Source organism: Sander lucioperca, chromosome 10, assembly GCF_008315115.2.
Source record: "Sander lucioperca isolate FBNREF2018 chromosome 10, SLUC_FBN_1.2, whole genome shotgun sequence".
Taxonomy (NCBI): Eukaryota; Metazoa; Chordata; class Actinopteri; order Perciformes; family Percidae; genus Sander; species Sander lucioperca.
Window position 1 is genome coordinate 23,100,916 of NC_050182.1, and position 18,590 is coordinate 23,119,505.

Here is an 18,590-nt window from a genome sequence, read left to right on the forward strand (position 1 = left end):
TTGGGGAGAGGGGGTGAAGATGGGGCTTTTTTGGGGGGTTGTAGATGTTGTTAACCCTTGTTTCACACCAACTGCTCAATACGTGAGGGTCACAGTTCAGCCTGTTGCAAACTTAATATACCTCAGGTGTTCTTCATTTCTACACTGCTCACCCCCTTTAATTTTGACATACACTGGCCTTACTGTGACCATGTTTCTGTAACGGCATTTTTTTATAGCAGAGAAGCAGAACATAGACGAATCACTCAAAACAGGGAGTTATTATTGGAAGAAATATTGCAGTTAGTCAAAACCCATATCATGCATTTTATTCTCCTTACAAAATACCACAAGTTCGAAAAATATAAAAAATAGAACTCTCTGACTGTGTGGCGCAGTAAATCTGTCACAGTCACTGGGGTATCCTTCATTTGACAGTAATACCACTACCTTACTGTAACTTCTTTTATTGAGCATAAATGTCTCAGCGCTGCCAGAGACCGTGCACAGTAGATGGTAAACAAGCTTTCAACTCCAGGATCAAATTGTCAATCAAAAATGCTCCTGTGTATAGCTCATATTGGAAGCCGGTTCTGCCTCGCCTCTGTGTTGCGCTCCTTGATTCACACTTATGTCAGTCTGATGAGGCAAAGGCAGGCAGTTCTTGGCTGAAACGGTTGTCTGCCGCTCTGAGCCAAAGAGAGCGTCTCTGCTTTTCATAATGTCAAACCGCTGTGGTTAAAGAAACACACTACGCCTGCGTCTATAGCCTTCACGGACGTTGTTTTGGCAGCGGTGAAGGAGCATGAGGGGCTCGGCTATTAAGCCAGGTTGATCTGGGAGGAGAGTGTATGATCATTGACCCTGGAGATACGGCCACCATTATCTCACCCCTAATTGTTGATTGATCTAAGTGGCCCTGGACAGGCGGGTTCCACAAACTTTTTTTCCCATGCAGATTAAACCGTACTGCCTAAAGTTGTTTCAAACAACGTGGTGGCTGGAGGGTCAGAGGGCAACTGCATACTAGTGGCTAATGGTAGCAAATAATGTCAATCATGCCAAATGAGCCACTGGCGAGACTTGCTCCTGCTTCTGACTGGAATTTGAGGAATGAGCTCACTGGGTGAAGGCTATTCTCAGGGACGAGAGCAAAAGCTTTTTTATCTCTGAGATTTGATACCCCTCGTTTGTTTTTTTTACAAAATAAATGCTCCACACATGATCTTCATTTCTGACTTGTTTTACCCATCTATCTCTGTGTCATCATGCCACCTATATAAAACAGACAAAGATGGAGTGAGTCATGGTGTCAGAATCCAGACTGTCTCTCATTAAAGGCTTCAAACTGAGTGGAGTCAGTGGATGATGAATCATATGTCATATAATGGCTGTGCTTCACACACAAAGGCTTTATTCTTACCTGTGATGCCCTCGTTGTCCCCTCAGATAATGTACATGTGTAATACAGAGTCTGGTACAGCTCGTCCAAACAAGTCAGTCATAATCATTGTAGCTCAACCTTTTACTTGCAGGATGTTTTTAGCCAGGCTAGCATCGTTGCTCCGTGCCATGAAATAGGTACTGACATCCATGTTTCCCTCAAGATGAATTTTAATAATCTTTTTATCTAGCGCCATCATCAGGTCAACCGTTCATAGTTTGTAAAGTACAAATGTTAGTATGCTAACATTAAAAAATGTTTGGTCTCACACTATATGTAGGCCCATGTTTAGGGTGCTGTTGAGAGGAAAATGGGAAGAGGTAATGGATTTTAATAATAATAATTTATACAAAGAAGACAAGTTTCCATCCAAATGTAGCGCAAATGTAATGAAAATTAGCAAAAGAAAATGATAGTTAATGTGTTTCCATCCTAGCCTGGTTGACACCAGACCCTTCTCAGTTGTAACTGAGAGTGGGTCTGGGCAAGCTTCATTCACAGCCCATTTCCAAAGGGTTCACCAACAGACGCCGCTCAAATGCCTCTGGGCGCAATTGGATAGTCCTTCAACCAATCAGACCAACGATCTAGGTGATGTAGCAGAGACAGCGGCATCAACGGATTGCCGCGCTTCGGTGGCCGTCATGTTGAATGTAAACAAAAACCTGCTTGCCGTCGCTGCGCTATCGTCATCGTGTAAAGCCCACCTTAACAGTTGTGATTGGTGCCTCAATTTGGAAAAATTGGAAATGGGCTTGAATGGGCTCTTGGCCAGACGGACTTGCAGAACAAATCTTTGCCGGAAGTTTGTTAGGGTTTTCACAGGCTATTTCCATCCACTACTAGTATGCGAATATTAGGAGTTGGCAAGTCGAGATCAACAGTTGGTGGTGCTAACTCCCTGATTGGGTGGCGTTAAAGCATTCTGCATGAATACTGTTGGATGGAAATGCACTTAGCGCCACTGAACATGATGTGTTTCCATGGACTGACCCCTGTTGCAGAATAAAATTGCATTGGATATTTAGCTGCACGTTGTGCAAGTCAGATGAACTGTGGCTGGTTCATTAATATCTTAAGGACCCCCTTCAATGAAATTCAAGTTTTTAACCTTGTTACCATGTCCATACACATGTCCAACAGACTCCTCATCTAAAGCTGGGTCTGACTGGCTCAAACATGTATGGCTAAATCTCTCCCCAGATCCAGAATGTCTCAATAAGGGAGAAAGAGTCGATGTGCTTCTGTGGGAAAACCATGTTAAAAAAATATTAATCATAGCAGATTATTTTTACATACTTTAAAACGTGTCTGGAAGAGGGCTTTAAGTCTTGGTAAATACCCTGCTGAAGTGAAAAATAACAGTGAAGCTAATTTTCAAGTTAGCTGTAATTTGCAACAGGTTAAGTAAATAGACCCCAGTAGTTTTGTTTCTATTTTTAGACATTTTAACACATTTTGATCACAGAATCAAAAACACAACTTCAAACAGCAAATATGTGATTTCTGTATTTATCATTTTTATTTTTGACCCACTATGCCTCAGTGAGGGGTTCATAAATCTTAGCGAGATTATCTTGTCTTCCTTTAGAGCCCTCTCACCTATCCTCTGCAGCCCATCCTGCACCTTCTCTACCACCTCATCTTTCTGGAGTGAGCTTGCACATGTAGGTCCATGTTCTCACTTTCCAGAAGCTTCCTTCTTACTCGCCCCACACCTCCCCCCCTCCTGCAGCATATATTTTGACACCTTTATCCCCAAAGAGGGGATATTATTCATGTGATTATTCATAAATAAAATGTAGGTTAACACTGAATGAGTGTTCTTGTGTTTATTGTTATATGTTAGTCTTTTGTAGAACTAAAACTATAGGGTTGGTGGTATGTAAAACTTGTGCTTAATATATTTGGTTTGCAATTGCATGTGCCACAGCCTGGCTCTATTTGAAATGTCTAGAATCGCCGGTGGTGGGAAGCCCCAGACCATACAAAGCCAGGCCAGGCCAGGCCAGGCCTGCTTCCTGATAGGTCTGGTTGGATGGTGATGTAGAGCCGGGCCAAGTGGGAGTGATGGCTCATGAGCTTTAATCCACACGGAGATGTCAGGGAGCACATCACACATTCCCACAGTTCAGCAGAGCTCACCCCAGGTCTCTGCCACTGCTACATCACCCCTCCCACCCCCCACACACCTCTCACCCTCCCTCCCAACATCCTCCATGATGGCTCCCCTTGGCTCCCTGAGGCCGCATGACTGCAGGGGAGAAACAGCTCCAAGGGTTAGGGTGTAGTGGGGGTGGGGAGGGGGGGGCCTGGGGAGTTTCAGATTTACATCTGTCCCTCAAGAGAGATCAATAACCTTTTATGTGGAAACTGTCAAAGCTCTGTGACCTCATATTTCAACCTTAATAATTCCTGGTGTCGTTTTGTCACACTGTAAAAAAGACTTGATAGAATGTCCAGTGGTACTCAGCACATTACATTCTGACAGGTGACGTGTGTCTGTAGGTGTGTGTGTGTTGGGGGGGAGGGGAGGGGGGGGGGGGGGGAGTGTGTGTTAAGGAGGTGGTAAGTAAAGAAGCTGAAGGCAGGGATGTGGTCTTTCAGAAGGAAAGCTCTGTAAAAATTCCTCTGGGGAAAACACACATGCCACTCTGTGTTTTAGCAGTTTTATGACCCGACTTTAGCGCCGCGCTGCATGAGAGAGATTGATGTACCTCTCAGAAGGACAATGTGCTGTATGACCGTCTGTGTCAGGGAGGTTGGCTAGTGTGCACACCAGCTGCACCGCACTGTGTGTGTGTGTGTGTGTGTGTGTGTGTGTGTGTGTGTGTGTGTGTGTGTGTGTGTGTGTGTCTTACACAATACAGTAGATACTGACATGCACAAATGCATCTTTCATCTCTGAATATCTTTAGGATTATTTTGTCCTTAAATGTGCAATCCATGTAATGTAAGTGAATCCCAATACAAGTAGAGAAAGGCACTTATTTTACTTGTATCAAATATAAGTACTGCAGTGTTGGAAGAAGTACTAAGACCATTTAGTATAGGCCATGCCATATGACCGCAACAAACCGGATTCGATTCCAGCCTTGGGACCTTTGTTGCATGTCCATACCCCTCTCTCTCTCCCCCCAACTCTACAATGTCATCTGTCAAATGAAGGCAAAAAAATCTTAAAAAACTAAATAAATATTGCAATGCCACAATGTCAAAATACCTGATACATATACAAGCATTCTAAATTGTACTTGAAGCTGCATCAATAGATTTTTTTACCTCTTGGGGGCAGCGCGAAAAGCTATTACCACAACTTTGAAATATTATCATCTTAAAAAGTAATATTGGTTGTGTACAAACATGTGAGCAAACGGTTGGCTGTTTTACACAATCAGCACACATAGAGCAAAATAAGCATTCATTTAGTGTCACGTTTCTTTTTTATTTTGTCCAGTTTTGGTCTCCAAAGACTCCTGAGGGAAACATCTGACTCTTTGGCAGCTTCCTTTGGCACTTTAAGTATATTTTGATGCTAATACTTTTGTACTTTTACTTAAGTAATGTTTTAAATGCAGGACTTTTACTTAGACCAGAGTATTTTTTACACTGTGGTGTTTCTACTTTTACTTAGACAAAAGATCTGAGAACTTCTTCCACCACAACTACATAACATATAGTCATTTGTATCCATTGTTAGTATAGAAATATGGATCCCAGAAGCTTTAAATACACAAAGTATTCATCGGAAGTTACCTTTTATTATGCAGAATGGCTCCTTTCAGAGCTTTATGTTGTCATATATTGTATTACTGGGTTATTACTGATTAATTAGCGTGTAAGCAGCATTTTAATGTTGTAGCTGGTTTTCTCACTAATCTTTGGATAGATGAATCTGTAAAAAATGCATTATATTTGAATCTTATACATTCGTATATGATGATCAAATGTTTTGATGGAAAATCCTAGCTTGCAAAGTAACTAACTTCAGTCATCAAATAAATGGAGTGGATAAAAAGTAAAATACTTTCCTCCAAATTGTTGTGTAGCCAAAGTGTAATGTAACCTCCAGTGAAAACACTCAAGTAAAAATAGCAGTGCCTTCAAACAGTACAGTACTTGAGTGAATGTGTTTCCACCACTGCAGAGCTCTCTATCACATTCATAACCTGAACCTTCATGTGCCCTTGTCCTCCCTAAAGTTCAGCCTTGTCTTTTAACTCTCACAAAGTATCCCTCTTTGTTCTAAATGACAGATAAGAGCTATATCACAGTAAACCACAATGACACTCAAAAGCAAGTATTTTTACAACCTGCAAGCATCAGTGACCAAATCTAAAAGATTGGTTAATTCCGTTGTTGACCTAATTAGAAGCCGGTGGATGTGTCTACGAGAGGCGGCCAAGCCTTTTCAACTCAGCGAGGTGCCGGGGAGAGAGGGTAATGAGCTTTAAGCTGCACTGCTATGCCTCTGCCTGCCTTTGCTTCGCCACTTTTCAAGTCCAAGCTTATTTTGAAGAGTAGGCTCAAAGCTGCAAACCCTCATAAGTACGTTTTGGGCCCACTTTGCCAAGCAGCTCTGAGGGAACTTTTGGACGTAAAGCGTGATTTCTTTCCCTCTTGTTCTGTTTTAAGAAGGAAATATTGTGTTGTTTTTCCTGAATCCCGTCAGAGCTTAAGAAGCCAACATTAGAAACAAAGGGATACAGCTCAGATTGAAACAAGTCACAGGACTTTTATTTAACACTGAGTTCTTCTTACCATCCTTCATCCTGTCCTCATGGGTGTCATAAGTACAATTATGTGTGGCAGTGTGTTTATCCATGTGTTTTAAGCATGTGGGGAGTTTTGTACATGTGTGATGGTGTGTATGACAGGTCTCGCTAAAATCATAAACAGAACCTGCTCGCTCCTCGCTTGCCAAACACGTTCCAAGGAGCCAACAAAACAATTGGGTTCAGTTGAATTTGTCACTACAAATTGACCCTAAAAACAATTAAGTCATAGGGACCATTAACTATGTATTACCATCATAAAACATGTTCCTGCACTAGAAAAAGAAAAAGGGGGTAAAACTGTGGTCAAAGGAAATGAGGTAATAAGGACTGCACAGCTAGTCAACCTGTCTTGCTGCTGCACTGCCTCGCTGACCTGAGGGGAGCCAGATGAACTTTTTTTTTTTTTTTTTCGAGGTGGGGAAAGGGAAGGGTGGCTTGGAGGGGTGAAGGGGTGGCGGGTCAGTGGGTGGGGGTGAGCAGGGGGATTTCAGCAAAGCACGCTCTCTAATCTTGCACTCAGCCAAGCGATCTCATGATGCAGGAGGCTTAGCCACTGCAGTGAAAGCAATCTAATGGCCAATGAGTAATCAACACTATTGCCTGTCTCGACTAATATCCCTATGGCCTAGTCTGCTGAGGCAGGGAAAGTTCTCCATGGAGGCTGTGCTTCACAAAAGGAAGGGGAGGGGTGAGTGCGAGACTCACAAAATAGAGACATAAATATGCATTTGATTTACTTTTGGATGCGGCAAAGACTTCCTCTCCGACCATCAGGAGTAACATTTGTTTGGGAGACTCTGAGGAATTTAAAAGCTGTCACATGGTTGATTCATTCCCATAAAGCAGTATGTTTTGCATGCTCAAAGCCCCTTTCCCAGCTTGCTTAAGAATTTCAGCATAACCTGTATGACTATAATCAAGGGATCAACTGAAGGATAACAGAGAACATAATTCTTCAAGTCTCCTCTGGGCAAAAAAGCAAAACATGCACCTCGTCCACGTCGGGTTTAAAAAAAAAAGAAAAAAAAAAAATAGTCCTCTTCATAGTTTTGGGATTTCAGGGCCTGATGTTTCAGCTGTCCTGGCATGGCAGGCCATGCGTGGCATTAGGGAGCACCGCTGAATCAGATGTAGTAATGAGACAGAGGGGCTTGTTTGATTAGATTTATGGAATGCATTAAACATGTTTCTTTTAGCTGGAAGGGTTAGATGGCCTGGCAGCTGTGAAAGAACTCATCTCCCCAGTTGTTATTTAATGTGGCAGCCCCACCCCTTCCACTGTGATGGTTGGATCCACCTGCCAGGTCAGACACTGAGCCAAGACCTAAGAATAGGTAGAGGTGGGGGTTGGGGAGGATACCTGCTCGTCATAAAAGGAGTATCCCATTCATTTTTTATTGGTATTACACATTCCTTGTTTTCTTTTTTTTTTTTTTTATGGCTCTCAGAATCACTTGTACAGTTTTGTCCTCAAGCCAAAGGAAACTTGCCTCAATCTCAAATGTAACTCTATTGGCTCAGTTATTAGGATTGAATCCGCACATTTAGCTCTTCATGGGTTTGGCAAAGCTTAGAACGGATGAAATGTTTAATTAAAAACATTTCTTCGGATGGTATCTCAACCAAATCCACAATGACTCCGTTCTGGAGTCAACGCTGTTTTACTTTTGACTTAAATGAGCAAATGAGGTCTCAACAGTGATGGCTATAAACAACTGAAACTTGAGCAGAACGCCCAGACCACCAATCCCACCCCCTTTCAGATCCATTGACTAGGGAATTAGTTGAGTTTATTGTACAATACATTTATACTAATAGACAGGAACATATTCTCATGCCAGCATAGCAGTGGCTTTTATAATTGGTTCAGTTTGGGCTTTCCCCCTAAAATTCATCTCTCATAGTTACATTCATTAAGATTAGCTGCTAAAAGGTTTGACATGCCCATTTATTCCATACTCCCATAGTGACTTCAGTACCGCATGAAGGAATTTCAATGTGGCATTATAACCCAAACTGGGATAATTATGTCCCAGTCCAGGGTAAATATGTGGGTTCTGCTCATTGCTAATAGCTCTATTGTTTTCCTTAATGCATGTTTTATTTAATGTATGGTTAGACATTTTGTTAAAATTGGCCTTGAGGTTTTGGTCCAGGATGAAGGGGTTCAAAGTGGATCACTCCACCAAAGCTAGTGACAGGATCCATCTCTCAGAGAGAAGAATAGCAGTGAAAGCGGAAGCCAGCTAACCTCTGTCAAAACTGCCATCCATCACTCGGCGTTTTAACCCCGGCCACACTGAAAGACAGCCAATTACTTGGGCCAGTGGATGAAATAAATACGTCCTCACATTAGGGCCCATTACCAGGCCTCTCTCTCCCGTTTCTCCCCCTGGTCTGTGGAGGGACTGAGCGGTGGCTCGGCCCTGGACCATTATGTCTGTCTGAGATCTACCAAACCATAGCCTGCTGTTGAGAGGTCTCCATCCACACAGTCGCTATGGAGCACTCGAGCTGCTGAGCAAATGGACAAAACTACTCACTCTGACACTGACAGAAATACATCCCTGCAACAATCCCCGTCATCAGTGATTTTTCTTTGTGTGGCTTTCCTGTTGTCTCAATTTAATTCAAACTAATTTCTTCATTCCTTCCTCAGCTCACCATCATACACCTGTATAAGATTCCACTTGTTTATCATGCTTTGTAAATCATGGCTCTTTAAGACATTCACCTTGTTATGTAACTGGGATCGCAATTTTACACCTCTTGCTGAATAAGCGTCTAAATTGCTTTTACATGAACGTGACGATGGCAAACCTTTACATGGCCAATGCGTCTTCATACCTAAACAACATTATAGGTAGATTTTCAAAAATTCCCAAAATGACACACAAACGCCACACGGTGGCAGTTTAATCTTGTGACTTTAATCATGACCGTTCTATTAAACATAGCGGGCGCAGTTTTAAACATGTAGTCAACGTGTGAAATGGAACTAGTTAAGTTCAGGCAACAAAAATCGTAGGGTTAGTAAAACGTCAGGGATTGGCTTAAAAATGAGTCACATAAAACTACTAAAATGAGGACGTAACATGACGCCACGGACATCATTGTGTCACAGACTATGGTCCATAAAACTGGGTTAATTTCAAAATGTGAAACCAGTCTAACATTACTCATCCATCAAAGTCCCAGTAAGACAGAGTTCAAGCTGACCCCGCAGAATGTCATTGCTGGGACTAGTAAGGCAGTAAGCAATATCTAATGCTTTAGAGCATGTGAGCGAAAAGGAATTAAAGGAGTATCTCATCTTGTCTTGTCATGCTTGTTTACTACCGGCCATAATGAAAAAAGGCAGCAGAGTCCTCTCAAGTGGATTGACTGTGCAAAAATCGGCTGAGCGTCACCTGCAGTCAAGACGGAGATTCATTAAGGCTTTGATAGAAAATACACTTGATGTATTTCATATCATAACTTTTAAAGTCATCACTCTTCTGCAGCAGTGACAATGCTACTTTTGACTCATTCTAACACAATCCTGTCATGCCTGAATAAAGCCGTAACAAAAATGTATGTAAAAGAAGGTACCTATAAGTCGGAATAAAAAAAAAAAAAACGTTACTTTAACAGACAGATGTAAACTGCAGTGTTATGTATTCCAGGGCTTATATCTACTCAGTGTATATTGGCCTGCTATTATGATAGATTAGCATTGGAGTGCTGCCTAGCTGCTACAATTAGCTACAATGTTGAGAGAAAGCTTTGACACTTACCTATTGCTGCGTCTGCCCTCTCTTCAGAGGGCTTGTGGAGAGGCTCTTCATCAAGTCATTTACCACCTACGCTACTTAACTCCTTTTTGGTCCCATGGATCTGTATTTTAGTTGATTCCAGGTGTCCGAAGTTTACAGGCATCTATTTTTTTTCCTCCAGAACAATAAACTCTGAGGGGCTCAAGTAAAGGGGACCGAGTGAGGAAGAGGGGGGGCCGAGGGAGAGGGGCTCCCTTTATTAGACAGCAAATAGCCGGCCAGTGGGTTTATGATGTGGAAGGTCATTGTTGGTTAATAAGTGGCCACATGAGTGCAGGCAGGTGCTGTGTTAACACCTCCTCTTAACTCGCATTTCTAGCAGAGGCCATTCATCAGCCCAGTGTTAATGAAGGCCATATAATTAATAGGTGGATGGCAGAGAAAGCTCCCCCCCCTCCCCCGAGTTAATCAATGCAGGCCTGTTTGAAGAGCAGGGCTAAGATGGGACACCAGGGCTAGAAAAGGGGGGGTTGGAGAGTTTAGGCTTTTTAAGAGACATGCAGGACACTGAGACGGAGAGTGGGAGCTCTGATGGCCTCCACTGCCAAGCTTTGTTCAGGTGTGTGACGTCACTGCACCTGAATGTCTGTCCAAGGGATGTTTACAGAAATGGGCCGGCAGCAGCTAACCTGTGTGGAACATAAGGCGTTAAACAGTTAAAAGCTCCGATTTAGAAGAAAGATGGAAGCAGCCGTAACATGCACATTTTTTCAATGAAACAGCGCAGCAGTTCAAATGATTTAACCTTTTTTTTTTTTTTTTCTTTAGCTAGCATAGCCCAAACCGTTTTTCTGGCCCCTTGCTCACTCCTTCACCTGCACCTTATCTCCACAAATGGAGTGTTGACTTTCTGTTCTTCAAAGGAGAAATACTGTCAGGCTGCTGCTAATGGGGATCAGGAGAGGCTACTGTTCTGGGACTTGTCAAGCCCTGTCCAACCTGCCATCCTGCCCTGAAGTGTGGGAGCTATTTAACCTCTCCTCCTCTTTTTTTTCTCACATTCTCTCATTTTCTCTCTCCCCCCTTCTGTGCATTAACTCTTTTTTTTCTCCCTTTTTTTTCCCCTCTCATGCGTTATGAATTTTTTCCTCTCATACTTACTGCATGCCATCATATGTCATGTGATTACTCAGGCAATGTGAGTTTCATTTAGATAAGTAACCATACTGTATGTGATCACAGGCTTGCATTTTTGTGGAATGATGCCACCTCCTGCAGTACTGATCTGATGGGGAAAGCCGGTGGATTATCACCCCACCCCCACCCTCTCCCACCACCCCCAGCCCTCTTTTACTTCAACCACACACACGCACACACACACACACACACACACACACACACACACACACACACACACACACACACACTAGACACACATTGTTGTTTCTTTAGGATAACATAAAGCGTTTCCACTGCAACAGAAGAAGTCTGAGTTTAATTTTTTATTGTCATAAATATGTATGTTTCTGTATGTGCATTACATATGCATGTGTGTGCAATTGTGTGCGCTGTCTTGCTTGCATTCTTGTAATATTTCTATGCGCTACACATATGTTAGTATGGATACAACAAGTGTCTACATGAATGTATATGTCCCTGTGTGTGTATGTGTGTGTGTGTGTGTGTGTGTGTGTGTGTGTGTGCTGTCCGTATGCACGCTCATATTTCTGTGGCTGTGCAGTTTGTGTGTGTGTGTGTGTGTTTGGAGGAAAGCTTGGTAGAGGGGTGGGTGAAGCTTTACAATGGTCAACTGAAAAGAACCATTCTTTTATTCAGCAATTAACCCCATCTGGGTAAATAATACGCTGTTGTGCAGCCGAGCCGTCACTGTTATACGCCGAGCCCTGAACCCGAGAGCACTTCAAACAGCAGCCGGTCACCCAAACGATGACAAGATGCTGCAGAAACCGCTTTTCACAAAGTATATAATGCAAAGTATTGTGTTTCACTGTACAGTTTTAGAAAAGCAGGGGATACCCTAGAAAGAGAGAGCGATTGGAGAGAGAGCGAGAGAGAGAGAGAGGGAGAGAGAGAGAGAGAGAGAGAGAGAGAGAGGGGATAAGGGAGAGAACGAGGGAGCGGGAGGAAGAGGGCTAAAGCACCGGTGATATCACAGATAACAAGTCTGGATGCACTTACCTGCTTGGAAACCTGATCTTATTATTTTAAATTCTGGGGGCTCAGGCAATTATAAGCAGAGAGCGGGGGACTCTGCAGCGGGGTGGGAGGGGGGAGGTGGGGGTGGCTGGTGAGGAGGGAGAGAGGGACGTTTGGGCTGTCCCGCTGCGTGGATGTATGGTGTGAGAATTCAATTTGCTCATCTCCTGTTATCGTAACTCAATTTCCTCTTTCACGCACAACGCACGCACACATGCGCACAAGCTTGGTGGCCCATCCAGTCGCCTGATGAGTGAGTGAACTTCCTCGAGGAGGAGTGCAGGTAATTAATGTCGATCAGACCCACTGCTCTACAGATTTACGGTAAGAAGGAAGTTAATCTGATCTGGCGGACGTGAGAAACGGCGAGGAGAGGTTGCTTCGACGGCGTGGAGGGGCCCGGAGCCTCATTAAACAGGGGATCTGATCTTTCCACAGAGATCGGGGCCCATCAGGATCCCCATTTCGGTTCTGCTCCTTGGTTAGCTGCACTCCCCCAAGCCTTTTGGAATGAGATTTGGCTTGAGGAGCGAGCCTCTAGTGTAGAACGCATAGCACTGGGACTCATGGACACACGCCAAACCACCTCATACGCCAGCAGAAAGGCTACAATAGGCAACTTTTTCACGTTAAATGATTGTAGGTGCTCTGGATCTACAGGTTCAACAGAAAGAAAGTAAAAAAACAAAAACAAACGTGGTAGAAAATATCCATGGCTCAGCATTGCTTTTTTTAAGAATCTGCACTTTTTTCTCCAAAGCTGCTTTAGAATACAATGAAAAAAACAATATCCATATCACTTTATTTCACGTGAAAATGACGAAATGAAGTATTTTGCAGCTGTGTTCACTGTCCACACAAAGCCCCACACTAACGATATGTAGGGCCCTACCTTGCACCTGGCGCAGCGTGGCGCGGCGCAGCGCAATGCTGTGCAATGCAGCGCAAAGCCAGATTTCATTGTTATTTTAACAGCGAATTAGTAAAATGCGCCTAGGCTTATGCACAGCTCGCACACACTATGCTTTTTACACACACACACACACACACACACACACACACATACACACACAGGGAAGCGCAACAGCACACACACATGCAAAAGATTACATTCACTGCAATCCTCTTGTCTAACTTTCTGAAAGAAAGCGAATCAGTGCATTTCCTAAAATGTCAAACTATGCCTGTAACTCAGAGCTCCAGTTGTAGTTTTTTTTTGCTTGTCTGTAGGTTTATAAAGTGGAGTAAATTAGAAAAGCTGCTTTTTTTTTTTTTTTTACTCAAGATGAAAAGTTTTCAACTTGAGACGATTCATCTCTGTTTCCCAGCTTTGTGCCACCCACAGCGAATCTCCGTCTTTTCACCTCCACTCATTGACTTTTTGTGCTGCCCTCAAATTGCACTTGATCTGCGCCATACCTATCAACAGGTTCCAGATTGGCTGTGGGTCTTTAGAGCATGAACATGGAGGACAGGGGTCAGTGGCAGTCGCACGGTATGCACACGCAGACGCACAAGCTCCTAGTTAGCGTACATTTGTCATTTGACAACAAAAATACATCACTTATATTGAGCGGTGAACACAAAACCAAATGGGATTATGTTACATGTACTGGGGGGGGAAGCGTGACTGATTCCAACAATAATAACGCTAATTTATTTTTCTTTAATGAAAAATACTTTGCACTGCATTTCGACATGGGGGAATAAACAACTGCGGGAGAGCTTTTGAGTTGAGCTCTTAGCTGTGTGTTTGTGTATTTCTTCTTGCCAAATCATGGTTGGCAGCGTGCTGGGGTTCTGTTGTTAGCCCAGAACTAATCTTCTCAAATCAAACATCCACAGAAATATCAAAGCACCGATGAGTTGTATGTTTTACTTATGAAGTTGCAAAATCTGCAATCTGCAGCCGGTGCTCAATTTGTGTAATTCCTTAAGCAAACGGTTAAACATCCTGTGTTTACGAAGTAAAGTAGTTCATTCCATTCTTGATAAAAAAAAACATATTTAGTTATAGAGAAGTTGGCAACACAGGCTGGATGTCAACACTTTAAAGGTTTTTAAAATGTGCTGTGCTGGTTTTTAATCAAGCATCAAGCTCTTTAGCATCCTGACAGGATGATGCGGCAGTCAAAGCTCACAAACAATCTCTAGCAAAGAGGCCTTCCCGACTGTCCTGTGGTCTCTCTCCATCCTGCGGTTTATTATCTAATCAGCTCGGCCCTTGGACACACAGCCACGCTCAATGGACCCAGACCACATGGCCAATAGAGTACCCAACAGACTGTGTCATCTCAGCCCGCTGAATCAAAAACAAACACGGGGGCTAGTTCGCTTTTTAGAGGAGACTGGGATTAAGGCAGAAGACTTCCCACCCTCCTGCACCGTTCATTTAGATTCGTCTACACTCCTTGAGTTTGATTCATCCTCACGTCTTGTCAGTTTCAGAAAAGGCAAGTTAACCATTTACATTTTTGTTTTTTAAGATACTTTTTTTGGGCATTTTAGGCCTTTGATTCCACAGGCCAGATGAAGACATAAAAAGGGGAGAGAGAGGGTGAATGACATGCAGCAAAGGGCCGCAGGTCGGAGTCAAACCCGCGGCCGCTGCATCGAGGAGTAAACCTCGATATATGCGCGCCTGCTCTACCAACTGAGCTAACCCGGCCTCTCAATTTCTTGTCTTTAATGGTGTTTAATGCAATTGTGTTATGCGATCTGTGAAATCTGCAATGTGAAAACGGAATTATTTTATTGCATCCCAAACACTTTTACTTTGCCTCTCACACTATGTGTGGCATGTATCTGAGGCTGTTTCAGATTCTGGATAGCCTGCAGTCAAATCCCCACGCATTCACACACACATTCACGCACACCTCTGGATTACCTCAGAGCAGAAGGGGGACAGAGCCCGACAACATCACAAAACAAGACAACAGGCACAATTACAGAGCCGCCTGGAGACAATCCCGCACTTTAATGAAAGTCCAGTTTCCCCTGCCCCAGGTAAGTGCTCAACGTGATTGTATCTGTGAAACAATTACACTGTCACAATCAAAGGAAGCTGCCTTTAAATGGTCTGTCAAGGACCTCGGTGGGGCTAATAATCACTCATCTCTTTCCCACTGTGTCACCGAGGTGCTGAATCCTCCCTTTGTTCTGCACATCACCTGCCTCTCAATAGACTGCTTGGTGTTACACTTCAGGCACTTAGACGGCCACGCTTTCAAAGGGGGGCCTGGGCCCCGAGGGTATGCGAGCTCTGAGTAGATATCCAACAACTAGCGTTACCGAATCACCCCTTTTTCTCTCTCTCTCCGAGACCAGCTCAGAGTTGGATTTGTTGAGTAAACCTTTATTATTCTAGCTTGTGTTCTTATACCGCACTCCCTTGTCATGTCTTTTCCTGGACATTTTTTTCTTCTTCTTCTTTTTGGCTAAGAGGCCCAGAGGTAAGCTGTAATCCTGGGAGCAGTCAGCTGCCGAAGGAAGATAATACCCTCCCTAATTTATAGAGTTATCACATATCCTCGTTGGAGCATAAAGTGCATCCACTTACTTCCAAATGCCCTGCAGATTTCCATTTTCCTCCTTCCCTTTAAGTTAATACCTGTTTCATGTTTAACATCAATTAAAGGTATAAGGGTAATTAGAGAAGACATGGGAGAAAAAGAGGGTATCCTGCAGTTTCTCTTCCACAGTTTAATGATTCGCCAGCAGCCCCGACATGTGGCATGTCTGGAATGTTTGTCCCTCCATTCAGAGCATGAGAGTTATTGTGTCAGGAGAGGGAAGAAAGGGATCTATGCTGCTATCTCTTTGCACACACACACACACACACGCACTCACTCACGCAAAATCTGTTTCTGTGTGTTTGTTCTGTGTTTGTAGGCTCCATGCCCACTGGTCATTGTAAGAAAGGGTAAAGAGAGGGTTAGATGGTTTTAAATGATCCGCTAGTTGATCCGCGTTGCCATTCCTGTTCACGAGAACCCCTCGTTGCAGCTGGTTTTGGTTTCCCTGATTCATCACTGTACAGAAACACACAGTAATGGGTTCAAACTTTATACCTTGTTTTTCCTTTCCCATCTCCTCTATTGCCTGTCCTCCACTTCAGGGCACCAACTTGGACTTCTGTCTCTCCCTCTCTTTCCCACTCTTCATTCACTCTGTCCCTGGGACACCCCATTCATTTATTTTTTATTAAACTTCAGCGCTCTCCGAGACTCATTTCCTGCGGTTCCTGGTGGAACAGAGAGCACGCTGGGAGTTTCCCAGAGACTGGCAGGGGTCAGGAATGATGCCAGAGGAGCAAAGCTGGGGGGGTTGGTTTTGGTTTGGGATGGTGAAAGAGGGAGGGGCCGTTCATTTTGGTTGTGGCCTGTCGTTGTGGAATTTATTTGGATGACTGCTTAGGATGAATCATTAGCGGTGACTGTGATATTATTTTCCAATAAAAATACAGGCATCGGTGGGCAGAAGATAACAAATTCAACAGTGAGAGCCTCCCGCAGCATACAGGAAGGGCATCCCAGATGTGGGCATCCTGCCACAACCATATAAACCAACGTGATGGCTACAGGGCCAAGATGTCTAATGTTGATTTACGCGTAAAGGTTTCCCATGTAGCGTTTTCAGTTACAGTCCACACTAAAGTACCAAAACAGACAAGCTGTTCAAAGATTTTTTTTTTTTTTTTCCTTTATTCAAGTTAAATGAGAGTTGGCAAATAATGACATGGTAAATTATTGCCACCAACTGGTAAGAATGTGGTTGGATGAATAGACCATTTTGACAAACATGGCTGCGTTATCTGCAATCGTTCTACAGTAAACAGTAGCCAAACACATGGAACAGGTCTTATTTCCTTATCTGTTATTTACTTACATATACGACTATATTGGCCACTGAAATTGATGTAACCACATTACACTGCTGCACTGCCGCAAAAACAATGTAATTCTTACTTTTGTTTATTTTTTTGTTTACAGCATATAGATCTAGATTTAGCAGCTCCTGTATCAGCTTTCTTTTTAACACTTAAACGTAATACCTCCTTTAGGTCTGCATTGTGTTTCAAAATGTACACTGTCTTTTCCCCCTCTTTTTTCTCTCCAAAAATAACGGTGCAATGTTTCTGTGAATAATGATCTGTCAGATGGCAGATTTAAAAAATGCATACACATACAAAAAAGGACTTTACACTAAACACCGTTAGGGCCCTATCTTGCATCCAGCGCAGTGCGGCGCAAAGCCCGACGCAAGTGTCTTTGCTAGTTTAAGACCGACCCAGTTGTCAATTTCCCGTCCAGCGCCCACGTCGTTTAAATAGCAGATGCACCTGCGCCCATCTTTGTGCCCATGGGCGTGCTGGTCTTACAGGGAGGTGTGTTCAGGTGCATTCTTTCCGTATTGCTATCTTGAGGCAGCGGGAAGTGATCGCGCCATTGACCAACAAAAACCTGGTCTAAAGTCAATAACGCAGCATTTCATTGTTATTTTAACAGCACATTAGTAAAATGTGCCTAGGCTTATGCACAGCACGTGCACACTATGCTTGTTACACACACACACACACACACACACACAGGGAAGCGCAGCAGCACACACAGATGCAAAAGATTACAAATAAAAATATTACGGTGCAAATCCGCCATCATAGCAGCAATGCGCCAAGGTACAAACGCGCCTGGCTTTTAAAGGGAATGGGAGATGACACTCTGATTGACACTAAGTACAACCCTTTTAAATGATGCGCCCGGCGCACAGACCCTTTTTACCGCCGTCAAACTAGCAAAAGTGGATTTGGACACGCCCTAAATGCACCTGTGCCATGTGCTTCACTCCATGTGCTTAGATCGTTAAAATAGGGCCCTTAATCTTGATTAAATCCACAACTGAGAAAAAAATGATGCGTTATCAAATGTATCAGCTTAAGCAATGTATTGATTACACATCTTTTGTATTTGAATTTACAGTATGTATTCATAAATATATGTATTTATTGTAATCGTCTCATATTTGTATGAGATAATTTAGTTATCTGATGGAAAAATCCAGCTCACATCTGTCATTACTTTTGTTTAAGGTTTTGGCACTAAGGTATTTACGACACATTGCTAACTTCTGGTGCAAAGATATGAAGCAACACAGAGCCTGAGCACACACCTAACATACGCTTAAACAGCTGGAATTAGAAAAGTGTGGTTCAGTTTTTTCACATCTGGTCCATCTGATATCTGTCCTCTTACATGTTCTGACCATATGCAAGGTTATTGCATGCATTTTAATGTATGTGCAAATGATATGAAGATTAAATATTGCGCGGGTGGCATTTTAGTGTGTGTGCGTCTGTGTGCACAGGCATGGAGAGAATCAGGAGGTAACATTCGCAGTTTTATTAAACATGTACAATAA